This window comes from Phoxinus phoxinus (genome assembly GCF_949152265.1).
Source record: "Phoxinus phoxinus genome assembly, chromosome: 9".
Classification (NCBI taxonomy): domain Eukaryota; kingdom Metazoa; phylum Chordata; class Actinopteri; order Cypriniformes; family Leuciscidae; genus Phoxinus; species Phoxinus phoxinus.
This window is the reverse complement of record NC_136884.1, coordinates 29,834,757-29,850,426: the sequence shown is the minus strand read 5'-3', so window position 1 is coordinate 29,850,426 and position 15,670 is coordinate 29,834,757. Positions and strand designations below refer to the sequence as shown.

The 15,670-nt window shown below is 41.4% G+C and overlaps 1 long non-coding RNA gene across 1 annotated transcript; it reads right to left on the bottom strand.

Moving 5' to 3' along the window:
* Window positions 1-507: 507 nt before the first annotated feature.
* On the bottom strand, window positions 508-15,183 carry LOC307004284. The gene is made up of 3 exons (XR_013798971.1): window positions 15,109-15,183; window positions 5,733-5,892; window positions 508-746 (listed from the first exon to the last, which is right to left on the bottom strand). It is a non-coding gene; the product is annotated as an uncharacterized lncRNA (long non-coding RNA).
* Between the last annotated feature and the right edge of the window lie 487 nt (window positions 15,184-15,670).

Sequence of the window (15,670 nt, the reverse complement as noted above, 5' to 3'; positions counted from 1 at the left end):
GTGGGTCTTAACCGGGCAATTCATAACAGACCCATTTGGGCCCCACCTGCTTAAAGGGGTTTAAAGTGGGTTTACACCCGGGATCCACATGGGGGCCAGTCATGGATGCCCAGGTGGGTTTTAAGTGGGATCTGTAAGGATCTTATGTGGGTCTTAACCGGGCAATTTGTGTCAGACCCATTTGGGCCACACCTGCCTAAAGGGGTTTAAAGTGGGCTTGCACCAGGATTCAACCGTGAATGCCCATATGGGCTTAAAGTGGGCTCTGTAAGGATCTAATGTTGGTCCTAACTGGGCAATTCATGCAAGATAAGCCCAACCATTCATTTAAGGAAACAATCTAAGAAAAATTTAAATAAATACAAGACACTTGATGCTTTGAACTGCAAGAAATATATTAAATTGAACAACAAAAATTATCTTGTCACAACATACAGTAAACTAAAAAATATATTAAAAAAAACCCTCCAAAAATACAATACAAAATAAAAATTATATAATACATTGAACAACAAACATAATCTTTAACAATTAAAATTTTACAACGTAAAATGTCTGAAAAAAAGAAAACAAAACATCTCTCCAAAAATACATCTAAAACAGTCATGTCGATGTTCTTTTTTCTCTTAGGGCTCTAGCCGCCCTCTCCCCGCCACGGTCACGTGCGCCTGTGAACCATTTCCCCAGTGCCATTTCCACGTCCTTCCGGTTCACATTCTGTGTAATAGCATTACTCTTCAGTGCACCTAAAAACAAGGGAGCATAAGTCAATTTAGCAAGGTTCTTTTTTGCTCCAACTTGCAACTCTTCAAATCATTCATTCAAGTAACATTTCCACATGTGGTAAGCTAAAATGTTACCCCTAGGGTGACATTTACCATGGAGTTTTATGCCAACCTATAACCCCTTTTCCATTACATGTTGAAATTTAGCCTCAAATGCACACCAGATTTGAGAAATTAGATTTGCGACATTAGAAACAGTTTACCATGAATATATCATGTCATATCACATAACTTCCAGTCGAATCACAGACACGACAGCTGCCAGTGAAATGTGAAGCGCTGTCAGATGTTCAACACCAGCGGAGATCATATGCATCTGGAGACTCAGAACAAATTGATAGGGATGTGCGCATGTATGCGGTGCTTTTTAGGTGAGATGACTCCGTATGCTGCTCATTCCAAATTACTACATTGAAGCCACCGTAGGGTGATGAACAGTTTATATTGCAAGTTTGATTATTTTATTCAATGTTTCTGTCTAACAGCTAACTTAACCTTTGGATGTGATTGCGGGGTATGTAAAGTAGTTGTTTTAAGATAAGCAAAACTTTGTCTATCATAGCTTATAGTGATGTTTGTGCACTGCCGCTTCCGGTGAGGACCTTAAGTTTGTTTACATATACTGCGTCTAGGCGATACTACTGCGATGTGGACCAAAAGTCATATCCCGATATATTTAGGCTGAATATGGCCCAGCCAGCAGAGCCATGTGGGGCCCAAATGGGTTTGACCTGGGCTACCTAACTGGGACCCAGCCAGTTTTGCACCCAGTTTCCATGTAGGCCCCACATGGATTTGCCCAGATGAAATTAACACTGCTTAGTGTGCACACTACAGGGTGTTTAGTGTGCACACTACAGGGTGTTTAATGTAACACTTAATCAGTGTTGGAGGTAATGAGATAATTAAGTGATTGAATAATGATTTTGTATTAGTGAAGAACACCTGCTGTTAACAAGCATAATCACTGAAGGAAAGAGAAACACAAGAACTACTTCCAACCACCGCCTTGGATGAAATCAACTGAAGATAAAATACATTACATCTCTCAAGATCTGATTAAACAACTCCACAAACAGCATTACCAGCTTCACTTATTACTAACCAGACTGACTTTATTTCTGTCAGACATCTACAGAAGTTCGTATTAAGAATTAAGAAGAGGCTTAGATGTTGATTACTTATTTGAAAGTAATAGTTTGATTTGATGTTACCATTGTGGCGATCAGTGTGTGCTTTAGTCAGGCTCTTGACTTTTTAACATTTGTTTTTCTCAGGCAGCTGTGTCTGTTTGTAATGGTGAGAACAGCAAGAGAAAATATAATCAGATGCTGTAAGCTGATTGATGATAAGAATATAATCATCATATATTGGCTTAACTCATTGATATTATGTGGGAGGTTTATACGGGTAGTATGTTATTAATTCTGTTTTATTGTTATGATTCTACAGCAAGAGAATAATAGAATTTAATCAGAACATCAAACTATTTATAACACACCATTTACATATTTTGGGCTCCTGTGAGTTTTACTCGCACACAGACATCAAGAATCAGCATATGAATCTTAACAATAGTGATATGCTTCATGGTGCAATGCATTCTGGGTGCTTCTCAATTCTTATTTGTGCATCCTTGTTTCCTTTCCTCGTCTCCTTTCCTCGCGTCTCAGCTCCACCCCCTGGAGGACGCGGGGGAAGGCTGCAAGGAAAGAAAAGGAGGGCGGAGGAATCGAATGAAAGCGTTTTTATACATTGGAATACTTGATCACTCGAGCGTCACTTCAAAGCGTCATCAGCAACGCTCAAAGGATCTGCCCTTATGTTGTTAACGTTTGGTTATTTAAGAAATTCATAATAAATAATAATAAAGCAAGATACCCTGTTGAAATATGTGTGATGTGTGGTTTATATAAACTGCATAGGTAAAGTATAAATAAAAATGATGTGAAGGGGGAGGAGAATTGATACGTGCGTCACGTTTAGTCGATAAAACTCTTCCGCATAGGATACACCTGTGTATCCTCGCTTATGACTCCTCAGGAAGCCTCCTCACTCCTCCATCCTAGACTCCTCGTGGTGCAATTAGAGAATTTAGATGTCCTTCAAGATGGCTGAGCTTGATCGGTTTCCGAGTCATAGGATTGAGGAGAGAGGAGCGAGGAGGGATATTGAGAAGCACCCTCTGAGTGCATCATACGAAACTTATCCATGGCTCCCAGAATGCATTGCACCATTGAAGCATGTCACCATTGTTGAGATTCATATGCTGATTCTTGATGTCTGTGTGCGAGTAAAACTCAGAGGAGCCCAAAATATGTAAATGGTGTGTTATAAATCGTTTGATGTTCTGATTAAATTCTATTATTCCCTTGCTGTAGAATCACAACAATAAAACAGAATGAATAACATACTACCTATATAAACCTTACACATAATCAGTCAAAAGTCCTGGGCCCCATTCCAAGTAGAAGGTTTAACAAATTGTAAAACCAACCCCGATCTCTGAGCTGATTTACCCTGCAAACAAAAACCCTAGGTTGTCCTTGTGTCCGCAGCCTAAGGAAAGCTATCATCAAAGGAGCTCGGATACAGCGATTTACCATGACAACGAGGGAGAAAAGGACGTGTTGCAGCCATTTTTTCATCGGATGTGTCACAAGAAATGCCAAACCGCTTCGACGCAAGATAGAATGCTCGTTACTTTATTGCATTTACATTCCTACACTTGACTAGGCTATTTCAAATACAGGGAAACTGTTTGAAATGTGAGAATTCCACTGATGTGTAGCCTAAATGCAATCCCGCTGTGTTCAGGCATAATAGGTAGCAGTTGAAAATGAAATATTTTAAAATATTCTGCTTGACATTCATATTTGGTGACAACTTCAGGTTTGTGAAACTTCACAAGAACGCAGATTTTAGTAGACCTGTGATTGTGAGTACTCTCACCCTTCAGTACTCTTTTGGACAGGGTGACCAGGCAGCTGGATTCAGTGCACCCTCACACCAGGATTTTATTTATGGACTTTTCCTCTGCTTTTAATACTGTACACACAGACACACTATTGCACCGTCTGGTGGAGCTTCAGGTCCATCCAGCACTGATTTTATGGATTTTTTTTTTTTACAGAATAGCAGGTTTTAGTTAATGGTTTTAAATCCAGTAAGCTGTTTTTAAACTCAGGACTCCCACAAGGTTGCGTTTTATCTCCCATTCTCTTCTCTGTCCATCTCTTGCAGCAGTGAACGAATGACTCTTTAAATATGCAGACGACTTGGCCTTAGTAGCCCATCTGACATGTGCCAATGCGCTGTCTGACTACCATCAGGCAGTTAGCAATCTGGCCAGGACTTTTAAGGCAAGTTTCCTCGAGCTCAACATTGGAAAGACCAAGGAACTGTGTTGTGGTAGCAGAGGAACACCACGACACAAACACAGCTTTTCCAGCCAATCAGCATTTATGGCCAACCTGTAGAACAGGTCAAATCTTTTAGATACCTCGGAACAGAAATAGACGGATCTCTCTCTTTCTCCGAAAACACAGAATATGTGTACAAGGAGGCCCAGCAGCGCCTCCACCCGAGAAAACTCAGGACTTTTAATGTCAGCAAGGACATTTTAACCACAGTCTACACATCACTGATAGAATCCACTCTCACATTTAACATCACTTCTTGGTACAATGCACTCACCACTAAATACAAAACAAACTTCACACGAATAATAACACAGGCTGGCAAAATAATTGGCTCCCCCTAAACCCCCCTATCAGATATTTACACTCACTCAGTACTTAGGAAAGCCACCACCATCACACAAGACCCCACCCACCCTCTTCACCAATCCTTTCAGTTACTGCCATCAGGTCGCCGTTACAAGGTCCCACTAGCCCGTAAAAATGTTTATAAGAAGTCCATCATTCCCACGTCCATCACTAAGTTGAATATTCTGAAACCAGCACCTTAACTCCGACCTGTGTTCATTGTTGTTGTTGTCTGGTTATTGTTGTTTGTTAGTTTTAGTTAGAGTTTATTTCGGCCAACTTCAAAAGAAAGAAAACAATTTACTGTGTTACTGTGTACCACTGTGTGGCTATTGTAGTGAGTGTATTTGTTTTCTGTTTTTGTCAAATCTATATATTGTTGAGCCTGTTGAAGACAAATTTCTGTCACTTGTGACAGACAATAAAGTTTTTCTTATCTTATCTCTCCAAGACCATGAATGTTGTTTTAAAAAGTTAACATTTTTGATTTTGACTGCCTTAGTCTTAAACTAATCTTATTGAGAGTTTATGGAGGGGCTCTTACTTCCGTTACTAAATGCCATCGGAACGTCACAATGACGTAGGTCCAAAATGGGTCTATAGGCCTACATTTTATTCGCCAGTGATTTAGGTAGGAGACCTGCACACAGTATAGGCCTACACAATGTTGCTAAAGTGTTGACGGGCCCCCCTTAGAAACAATTAAAGTATCACTGGAGTAGTTCAGTTCACTTACACATTTTTGAATTTTTTAAACAGTGTATTGGAGAAAAGTTGTAGTATACTTCAAAGATAAGACTAACTGTCAAAGTGTGGATTTTGCAGAGAAGAATCCTGATTCTGCGAGAACAATTCTTGAAGTTGATTTGTCGCCCATTAAGGCAAATTAATGTAATAATTCAAGTCATAAATTTGGCATATTTTCACAAGACACGAAAATGGGCACTACACTCATGCCAGTAGAACGAAACCTACCAAATTTGAGATCGATTGGGCGAGTGGTTAGAGAGTTGCATGTGGAACAGACCAGTAAGGCTGAAATTGTCCTTAATGTTATGTTAAAATGTTGATAATCTCAAACTAAATTGTGTTTTGACAAACTACTGTATCATTTAACTTTGGATAAATAAAAGAAAGGCCAAAGACAAGTTTTATTGAGCAATTAAAAAACTGACTTTACCATAGAAAACTTAAAAAAGACGCAGATCTTTGAAGCACAGCTTGCCCATCCGTCCGGTCACATTGTACTGCTGTTGCAGTTCTGGCACCATCATGAACTTCATCATCCTCCTAGTGGCATCTTCAAGTGAGGAACCCCCTATGTCTGCAACCATGGCAACCTTGAGAGTATACAGTAATAGAGCACAGTACATTTAAAGTCACAGGATCAGAAAACACCATATTAAGTCAGTAAATATCATAAAATATTCTCTGTCCCCATTACATAGCCAAACACCCCGCTTTAAACCTGGCATCCTTATTTTTGGCATGTCAATAATAATAATAATAATAATAATAATAGAGTGTTAAACCAATTATGTGCTTGATAGCATAAAATACCAGTTCCCTAAAACCTACAAGACTGGCATTGTGAATATGGCCTATAGTAGTCTATAGGTCATAATCACAATGCCAGTCTTCCCTTTTCAGCATAGAGCTTCACAGCCAAACTGCCTCAAGGGGGTGATCTACTACAGAATGACCATGATTATGTCCATGGGGAAATGAAGACATTTTCCATCAAGCATAATTTTGTGTAGAAGTCCACCCTCAATATTTTTGACTGGAAGTTATTTTGGCACTTTCCAGTAGGGGTGTGCCAAAAGTCGATAAAGATCTTGATACGACATGTGACGATTCGATTAAGATTCGTAAACTCTGGATAATCGACCATGAATAGCCTATATGACAAACACGCGGAGACAAATAACAGGTGGAACCAACAATCTCATTACCTCAATCACTACGTAGTTTATATTAGAGATTTTTCAGGTTAAACAGCAGACAAAAGCCAGAAGAGGGTGCTGGCCACATAAATATTTTTTAGGTTATTGTATATTGTTCTCATGTGTGTCAAGTTGTACAAGACTGTGTTTTGTAAGTAATGATATAATATTTCATTCATCATTTTAGTTTTATGCACTTAAAAGTATTGAATATAAAAATCCAAAATCGCATCGCAATATTTGTCAGAAAAACTGCAATTAGGTCAAAATTGTGCACCCCGCCAAACGCTATGGCGATTTCAATCAGTAGTCATGTAATGTTGAAGTCTTGAACGACTATATTGTTTGTGATCCCTACCTAGTGCCTACCACACTTCTTTTACACCAGTCAAATTGGTGGAAATCGGAGGATTACCAGTCAGCGACGACAATATTGTTGTTGGGGTTATACGGTTATTGAGGGGGTGGGTTGCTGAGTGAAAATATCACTGTGGGTCCTCAATCCTGCGTTCGGCCTATTATAACACGGGAGTCAATGGGCAAATCAGCATTGTTTTCCCCAATATGGTGCACGTGGCGGGGGCGGGAGCAAGGCTGTTGGGGTGTATCCAATTTTGCCAACTGTAGCTATACAAGTATAATGGTCTTAATAACTTGTCTATTTAGCTAAGGACTGTTTTGCTGAAGACAATTACCATCAGATTTGAAATTAAGATTAGTCAATGTAGCAGTGAACTGATGTTCAAGTATACTTAAGTCTCTTCTGTATTGGGACTACATGTAGGTGAAAAATGTTAAGTTGTAGCAGACATGGTTGATTTGAAGCAACCTGGCATGGGACTTGAACTCTGTAAAGTTTAGTGATTCATTATGCATGGGAAGGATTTTGTCAGAAGAAAGAAAAAGAAAACACAGGAAAACAATAGGATCTGGCCTCCAAAAACGTACCACTGCAGACATGAATTCAGGGTCTGAGAGCTTCTCATTCATGGCGATAACGTCTTCAACGTTGGCCAGGGGAAAAACAGCACCATCCGGTATCGCCATGACTGGCATGGAATCTTTTTTGAGCAGTGTGTTTAGCATCTGCCCATGCAGCTTCAGTGTGTCCTTCACTTCTTCTAGTAATGTCACTAGTGTGATGAACATTGCTCCATCAATTTTTTGGGGGGCTAAACTTTGGCCACGCAGTAACTGGGCTGCTCTGTGGCCAGGAGACGGGGTGGGGCTGCCGCCAAGTAGACTCATGCTGAGGCCACTTTTGGGGGACCCACAGGGGTTTCTAGGGGTCAGACTCTGTCTTGCTGGGCTGACCCTGGTTACTTATACAATTTGGAAGCAGAAACTTTGACTTTAAGGAACATTTCAATACCTCTAAACGAAAACAAAAAAACTAATACAAATACTGAAATGGCAGATCTACAAGCTCATAATGCATTGTAACATAAGGCGTTGTGAACTCGCTCACCCTCCCAGAAACGTTGGGGCTGCGGGATCCCTGGGACCTGCTCCGCCACCCGGAAACGTGAGGGCTGCTTAGTCCCCTCTTGGACACATGAGGGCTGCGACTTCTTCTCTGGGACACACGAGGGCTGCGGTTTCTTCTCTGGGACACACGAGGGCTGCGGCTTCTTCTCTGGGACACACGAGGGCTGCGACTTCTTCTCTGGGACACACGAGGGCTGCGGTTTCTTCTCTGGAACACACAAGAGCTGCGGCTTCCCCTATGAGACACATGAGGGCTGCTGAGTCCTCTCTGGGACACACGAGGGCTGCGGCTTTCCCTCTGGGACACACAAGGGCTGCGGCTTCCCCTATGAGACACATGAGGGCTGCCGAGTCCTCTCTGGGACACACGAGGGCTGCTGAGTCCCCTATGAGACACATGAGGGCTGCTGAGTCCTCTCTGGGACACACAAGGGCTGCGGCTTTCCCTCTGGGACACACAAGGGCTGCAGCTTCCCCTATGAGACACATGAGGGCTGCTGAGTCCCCTCTGGGACACACGAGGGCTGCAGCTTCCCCTATGAGACACATGAGGGCTGCTGAGTCCCTTCTGGGACACACGAGGGCTGCGGCTTCTCCTCTGCACAATATGAAAGCAGAAGTACAGCATTAACACCATTTCAATATCCTAAGAGGAAGAAATACAATACAGCAAATTAAAAACACAACACTACCATTAAATAACTAGACCAACACATCATAGGTCAAAGACCGGGGTCTTGTAGCGCAATGTCAGTGGTTAATGGTGATTTGCAGGGTTTGCGGCTAGATTGGCTTAATCGGATTGATGCTGACTTCTGTGCTGCAGGGAACATTGTTCCGTCTCAGCTTAGGATACTTAGACTAGCCTACTTTTTTACATGTCACCAAAGGCTGTTGTAGCGTTTTAGAAGTTAAGGAGCTTTGTGATTCTGCAGAAATATAGGCTACATTGTCAAAATACAAATTGCAGCAATTTAGCCATCGTGTAGGTTGCTTGTAATTAAATCATACAAGTCTGCAGATTCACATTTCAATTACTTTCATTGGAAGATTGGGCTACTGAAATCGAGTTTGCCTTTTACCAGAGCTAAGGATCTTTATCATTGGGCGACAAAACGTAGCCTAGGCCAATGGTTCTTATCCTAGGGATTGCGACCCCCAAGGGGGTTGCAAGACGTTTCCAATGGGTCGCGAGATGCTCTCCATGTATATTGTTGAGAAAAGAGCAAGAGCAAATTAAGATTTGAATAAGGTGTCTTAAAATATTAATGTCTTACAATATAGCCTACTGAATGAACGAAACAGCATTTCAGAATTTTTTGTCTGACACTATAAACAATCGAATGCAAAGAGAGAATTTATCTTATCGTAGGCGACGTTTTCAGCATGTGACATTTCCCCTCTGTGACAGAATTCTGCAGATTAACCTTAATTTGTGAATGGATAAACTATTCTCTGACAAAAAAGTTTTAAAAACCACTGGCTAGGCGATATGCAGGCAATCACTCGAAAGTCAATGGATGGGTCAGTGCATCAATTAAATTAAAAATAAATTAAATCCTGACTATATAGCCTATCTACATTTCTCATTGAAGGAGGGACATTTTCACTTCTCCTTTTGTAGGCCAATATACCTATTGTAGGTCTTGTTTCACTGAATCACTTCACACACTTAATCACTAACCCTGTTTTTTGTCCGGGCTTCACATGCACCCCACATTTTCTTAGACACAAACGCCTCGGGAGGAGTAGGTGGCAAGACATCTCCCTCAATGTCCGTTTCCTCCTCACTGGAAGCCAGCAGGGGTTTTGGTGCTCTATATTCAGTTAAAAGCATACATTTAAACTTTTACAATAGAATACAGTGAAAAAAACAGTTAGAGGTGTTTGTTATGCCCCTTTTCCCCTGCACATTTTCGTAACGGCTCCACACGGCACGCTTTATTTGTGTTTTCAATGGGGGGAGACCCGGGACCCGTTACGATTTTTGCACCCGTTTCAGAGGTGGCTCTAACCGTGCTGAACCAACACAAAACGTGACGTAACAGGCTGCTGTCCACTGATTGGTTAGAGAAAATAAGCGCGACGAAACACACAAACAAGGAAGAGAGAGAGAGGCAGAGGAGTTGATGACAAGTCCAGATGAGCGGTGTAAAATTAATCTTAGAAGTGGAGAAGTACAGGGAGTTGTATGATCCCCAGCACATGTTCTACAAGGACAACAGCTGATCAGAAGCGCTTGCCGACCGTCGCGGAGAAATACGTGTCTGGTGTAAACAGGGGGGCTGCAGATCGTGTGATTTTAGCTAGCGCGCCATGTGTGTAAAACACAACAGAACACAACAGCCTCACCTCTTCTAAATGTTCCTGGCTCTGTCTTTTGCCGTTTTCGCTGACTACAAGCCACAGAGCAAACAACAGCAGCAGTAACGCCTCTAATGCCTCCATTGTTGTGTTTACTTTACTGACCACGGCGTGACAGTACATATGCCGTCTAATAAAAACGATGTCACAGCAGTGTCGCCACGCCAACTAAACCCACTTCCAGGTCGTAACGACACTACCTTCTGTATGGAAACAAAAACTGTCCTGGTTGTCCAAAGCGTGTGGTGCTGTACCGTGCCATACTGTGCCGTACCGTGCTGTACCGTGCCATACCGTGTTGCAGTGGTAAAGCGGCATAAGAGGCATACTGATCTAGTTTTGGACTCTAAAATATTGGCATCAATATTGCTTTTTATGATTTATTCCCACCGAAAGGAGTTTTTTATACTGTATGTGGCTCAAGGAATTTTTCTAACAACTGCCATATTTGACGTAAATGAAAAATGGAAATTAAAGGGAAAGGAAAAGTTTTTTTGAACCCGGACCTTATTTTATAGCACGAAATAAGTTCATAAACTCAGCCGGAGAAGTTTGGAGTAACCTGATGTTGTTCTCGAGAAAATTACATCCATCTCAGTGAGTGCTATTCCAGCAAAACGGTAGAGGTCAGGGCCAGTAACATTACAGCCTACATAAAACATTATCAGTAACAACACGTCTTCTTTTCACCAATATGTAGTTATATATTGCTAGTGCTATCCCTCGTTGACTTTGGAGCAGCGTGGTTGTCTTCCAGGGCTTTTAAAAAAATTCAGCAAACAAGCCTAAGTTTAGTTCTATATAGCTTTGGGTTGACAGAAGACGTCGATGATTGTACTAGCAGTACCAAGTTAGCCAGCCATTGGATGTAGTGTACAAGGCTGAAATAAAATAATCATGTGGTGGCAAACGGCAATGACGTCATCGGCTCGTATTGACAAATCTTTTTTAAAATGCCTGGATGACAAAAAGCTGTTCTGAAGTCATCGAGGGATAGCACTAGCAATGCATAACTACATACTGGTGAAAAGAAGATGTTTTGTCACTGATAATGTTTTATTTAGGCTTACTGGCCCCAACCTCTACCGTTTTGCTGGAATGACATGGATCTAAATATCTCCAGAAGGACAAAAAGTCACTCCAAACTTCCCCGGGTAAGTTTATAAAAGAAACATGCTAGAAACAAGGTTTAAAAAAACAGTACAGGTAAAAAAAAAAACAGTACTTTTCCTTTAATGCCAGAAATTCTGCAACGTTAATTATATAACATTATATATTCTGTGTATTACATTACCTTCTTTTTCGCCTTGCAGGCAAATCCTCACCATCTGTCTGTAAGTCAGACGTTGCCTCCGCTTTTTTACTTTTTTTGCGAGCAGCCTCGAAAGTGTCTTAATAACAAAAGGAAAAAGGGTATTAGTATGCAATCTATACTGACCGTGATAAAAAATCATTTTGGTATTTGCACCTATAAATAATCTCAAATGCCTGGAGTTGAGTAAACATGAAAAAATATTGTTTACCATTTATGATGACTGATGTTGGTTCAGAAAAAGACAATTGAATATAGAAATCACAATTTTTCAGCCTAAATTTGAAAAGTACATTATTGGCACTTATAGAAATTGATGCCTTATTGACATTGAGCTAGATAGATGACAGACAGAGTATTTGTCAAATTCAGAAAAGAACCTCTTACCTGCCCATCCAAGTACCCTGATGGAGTATTTCGGCCACGATTCCTCTGGCTTCTGTCGGTCCTTCACAGCCTTGTTTACATTATGGCCTGATGGCCAGAAACACTCATTTTGTTCTTCGGTCATCCAACATGTTGGAATTATATCCACCACAGATTGGCCATCGTAGGTCTCGTCAATAAACTCGACAACACAGAACAGGGGCATGCTGCAAAGTTCATAATGGTTACTGATTGTGTAATTGGACAAATGCAACAGCTCCATCCTGCAATGGCAGAAGTATTAGTCTCTCAGTTAAATCTGTGACTGACACACCGTGCAGCTTGTGAGACAGCCGTGTCACTGTTCTAATCCCCACACACGTTGACTCAATAGGGTAGTTGTAAAAGCTGCCTTCTTTTTCATAAAACTGACAGACTGCGTACATACCCCCTGATACCAACTCAACAATGTTCCGCACCACAGCAACTTTGCCCTTAACATTAAAACAATTGCTGCCTTCACAACGAGAAATTATATTGCCCTCATGTCTGTACTTCATGTACTGCATGCGGACAGGAACATCAGGGAGAGTCGGACCTGAGAAATGTGGTTGTAGAGGCTTATTTGCCCTCTCTTTTCCACTTTTAAGGGAGAGTGAACGCTGCTTTTCACTGAGATGTCTTACGAGTTGTTGAACTGCGCCTTGGGGCCGTCTCACTAGCCGCTTCATAGTCCCCAGATGGTTTTCGAAAGGGAAACATGACACGTTGTCTAAGGCACCAAAGTTTCTGGCATCATCAGCAAGATGGATGAGTGAGTGAGTGTTATAGACTAGCTGCTCTGATCCATATATCTGTCCAAAATTTGTCACATAACATTTCAGTAGCTTGTCTGCATATTCACAGTGCTTAGAGCACAAGGCTGGACTGAGAAGTATCCTCATTGCAACTGAGAGAAGCATAAAGTTTTTGTACAGCCTTGTTGGTAGGCGTCCTTTCAGTACCACAGGACCTGTGTACAACAGAAACTGCCGACATTCAGTGGCCTTCCAATTTCTGTATTCTCGAAGTGACCTTGGCTTACGTGAAAAATTCTGTGGGAGATTTACTCTGATTGATTCCAAGTGATCAGAAATCATGTTGATTGTGGAAGCAGAAAGACGACTACTTAAAGGTCCCTTGGTCCAAAGATGTACAATTCTTCTAACATGTCCTAAGCATACCAAATGCATATAGTCAAGGACAAAGCTTGAGACCATTGTAATGCCAAGCTCTTGTAGCAGTGAGACTATATCATTATGGTGATGTTCACTATCAAGCTGCTGATCAAAGGTCAAGTCTGTCCGAAGCGGTGCAGTCAATTCTGGAAACACAACTGTACCTAAATGAACCCCATACTCAGTACATCGCTCACAGGTGCTGTAGCCAGTGTGACCTTTGATGCATTTCAAGTAGGCACGAGCAGGTGCATCACAAATAAATGCATCTGGAAGAGCAACATTGTAATGTCTTTCATTGTATTCTAGACCATCACACATTAATAGCTTCAACTCCTCAATGAAATCCTTCAGGTATTCATGAACCGATTGAGGCTTTGTTGGGCCTGCAAACAGACCAATGACACCAACATTAGCTCTGGGAAGTTCCTTGATCTTAGCCAGAATAGGCCATAACTCCTGTTTAGAGCTGCCTGAGAGGGGTATACCATCAATGTTAATGCGCAGTGTTATAGTGTCTACTGAGGAATGTGCTTCCTGTGACAGCGCTGAAATGATTAAGCTAGACACTCCAATATGGCAGTAGCATCCAGTTCCGATGTCTTTGATTTCGTAGGTTGTTGAGGTTGACAAAAGAGTTCTTGGATCTTTTGGTAACTCTAAGCCACACTGCACTAATAAGTGCAACAACTCTGACAGGGCACTATGTGAAATATTGTGATTTACTGCCCAGTCTCCCAATTTCCTACAAAGGTCTGATTTGTCACCTGTGCTTTCCGAATCAGTCTGATCATTTGTGGCTTCAAAACTGTGTTTGGAAACAACTTCAGAATGTGATTCACCACTTTGAGACCCCAACTCTTCACTATGATGTCCACAGATCTGTCTGTCATTTGAATTGTTACTTCCATGAGACTCCAACTCTTCCTCTGATGCAATGAAATCCATATTTGTAGGCACAATGTCCTCGTCATTATGGCAGTCTTCCAAAAACTTCAAGTGCTCCTGTACTTTCATTTTAACACGTCTTCTTTTAGTCCAACGACTGTCATCATAATCCATTTTTCTTTTAGATCTGTAACAGACAAAGCTTTTGTACTATATAAAACTGACAGACATATTGAGGTGTTTAAGTTAAAGACCTGCTGACTGTCACACACATGTGTGTGAAATTAATTGTGGCTCAGAGATAATATATTCCAATATCCAAAGATCGTGAAACATCCCTAATCTGTGATGGTCTGTTTAAAGGAGTCATATGTAAGATTGTGGCCAGAACTGATACTACAATCATGTTTAATTGAGCAATATCAGGGTTTTTTCTTGGCCAAAAAAGGAGAGTGGTGGTAACCCCTCGCGGAGCGCGCGGCATGGCGCAATCATAGCTACGACGGTGGGGGGGTGCTAGCATAACTGTAAGATCCAGAAATAGCATGGGTCGCGGAGAATAAGAAAAACCAGCGCACCCGACAGACAGCGCTTGAAGTATTTATTTTTTGATTTCCTCATCGTGAGGCGGTGGCGGCAAGAAATAACGTGGTGGCGGCCGCCACCGAAATCTCTATGGAGGAAAAACCCTTCATGTTAGAAATTGATAAAAATGGGCAAAATGGGTTAAATAAAATATCCACCCAAATTCTGAATACTTTAGAGCCCTCCTCTCCCTGATTGGGAACTTTCATCAAATATCAAATATAAACAATATCAGTTGTGGGCTGCACCTCTGCTTTTGAAATGAGAATATCCTGGTTAAACTACTGTGATATAAGTCATAAGCATTTGAAATTAACATAATTTGTCAACGTCTTGTAACATATCATGAGCATTTAATGGAAACTTTAAGGTCGATGTATGGAAACTTACGCCATATTTATGAACAACAGGGTACACTTCCTCCTGTCTGGTTGGCTCCTGTCTCCTTGCTGGCAAGACCTTAATGAAATTAGACAAAAATTGAGCAAATCAGTGTTCAACAGGAGCTTTCAATAAAAAGATAAGTAGCCTAACCATTTAACATCAAATAACCAGCTTACCTGACACTAAGTGTGTGTGAGTGCGTGTGTCTGTGTGCATGTGTATGCGTGCAGAGCACACAGGGACATTAGTGTGTGCAAGCGTCCACGATAAGCAAGGCTCACGTGTCACTCAGCAATATGCGTAGTTTAGGGCTGCAACGATTCGTCAATGTTTTCGACAAAAAACGATAATAGAAATAGTCGACAATTGTCGCCAGACATGTTTTTCCAACGGAGTGAGGAATCTCACTACAATCTCTGCCGTGAGTTGCACATGCACAATAGCATCTCTGCCGAGCAGTAGCGTACAGTAATGGTGGTGTCCTACAGCAGCTAAAGTTGGGGAGCTTTTTAGCCTGGATACAGCAAATAATTTCAGACTGGTGAGAATTGTAAAGTTCTTTTGCAAC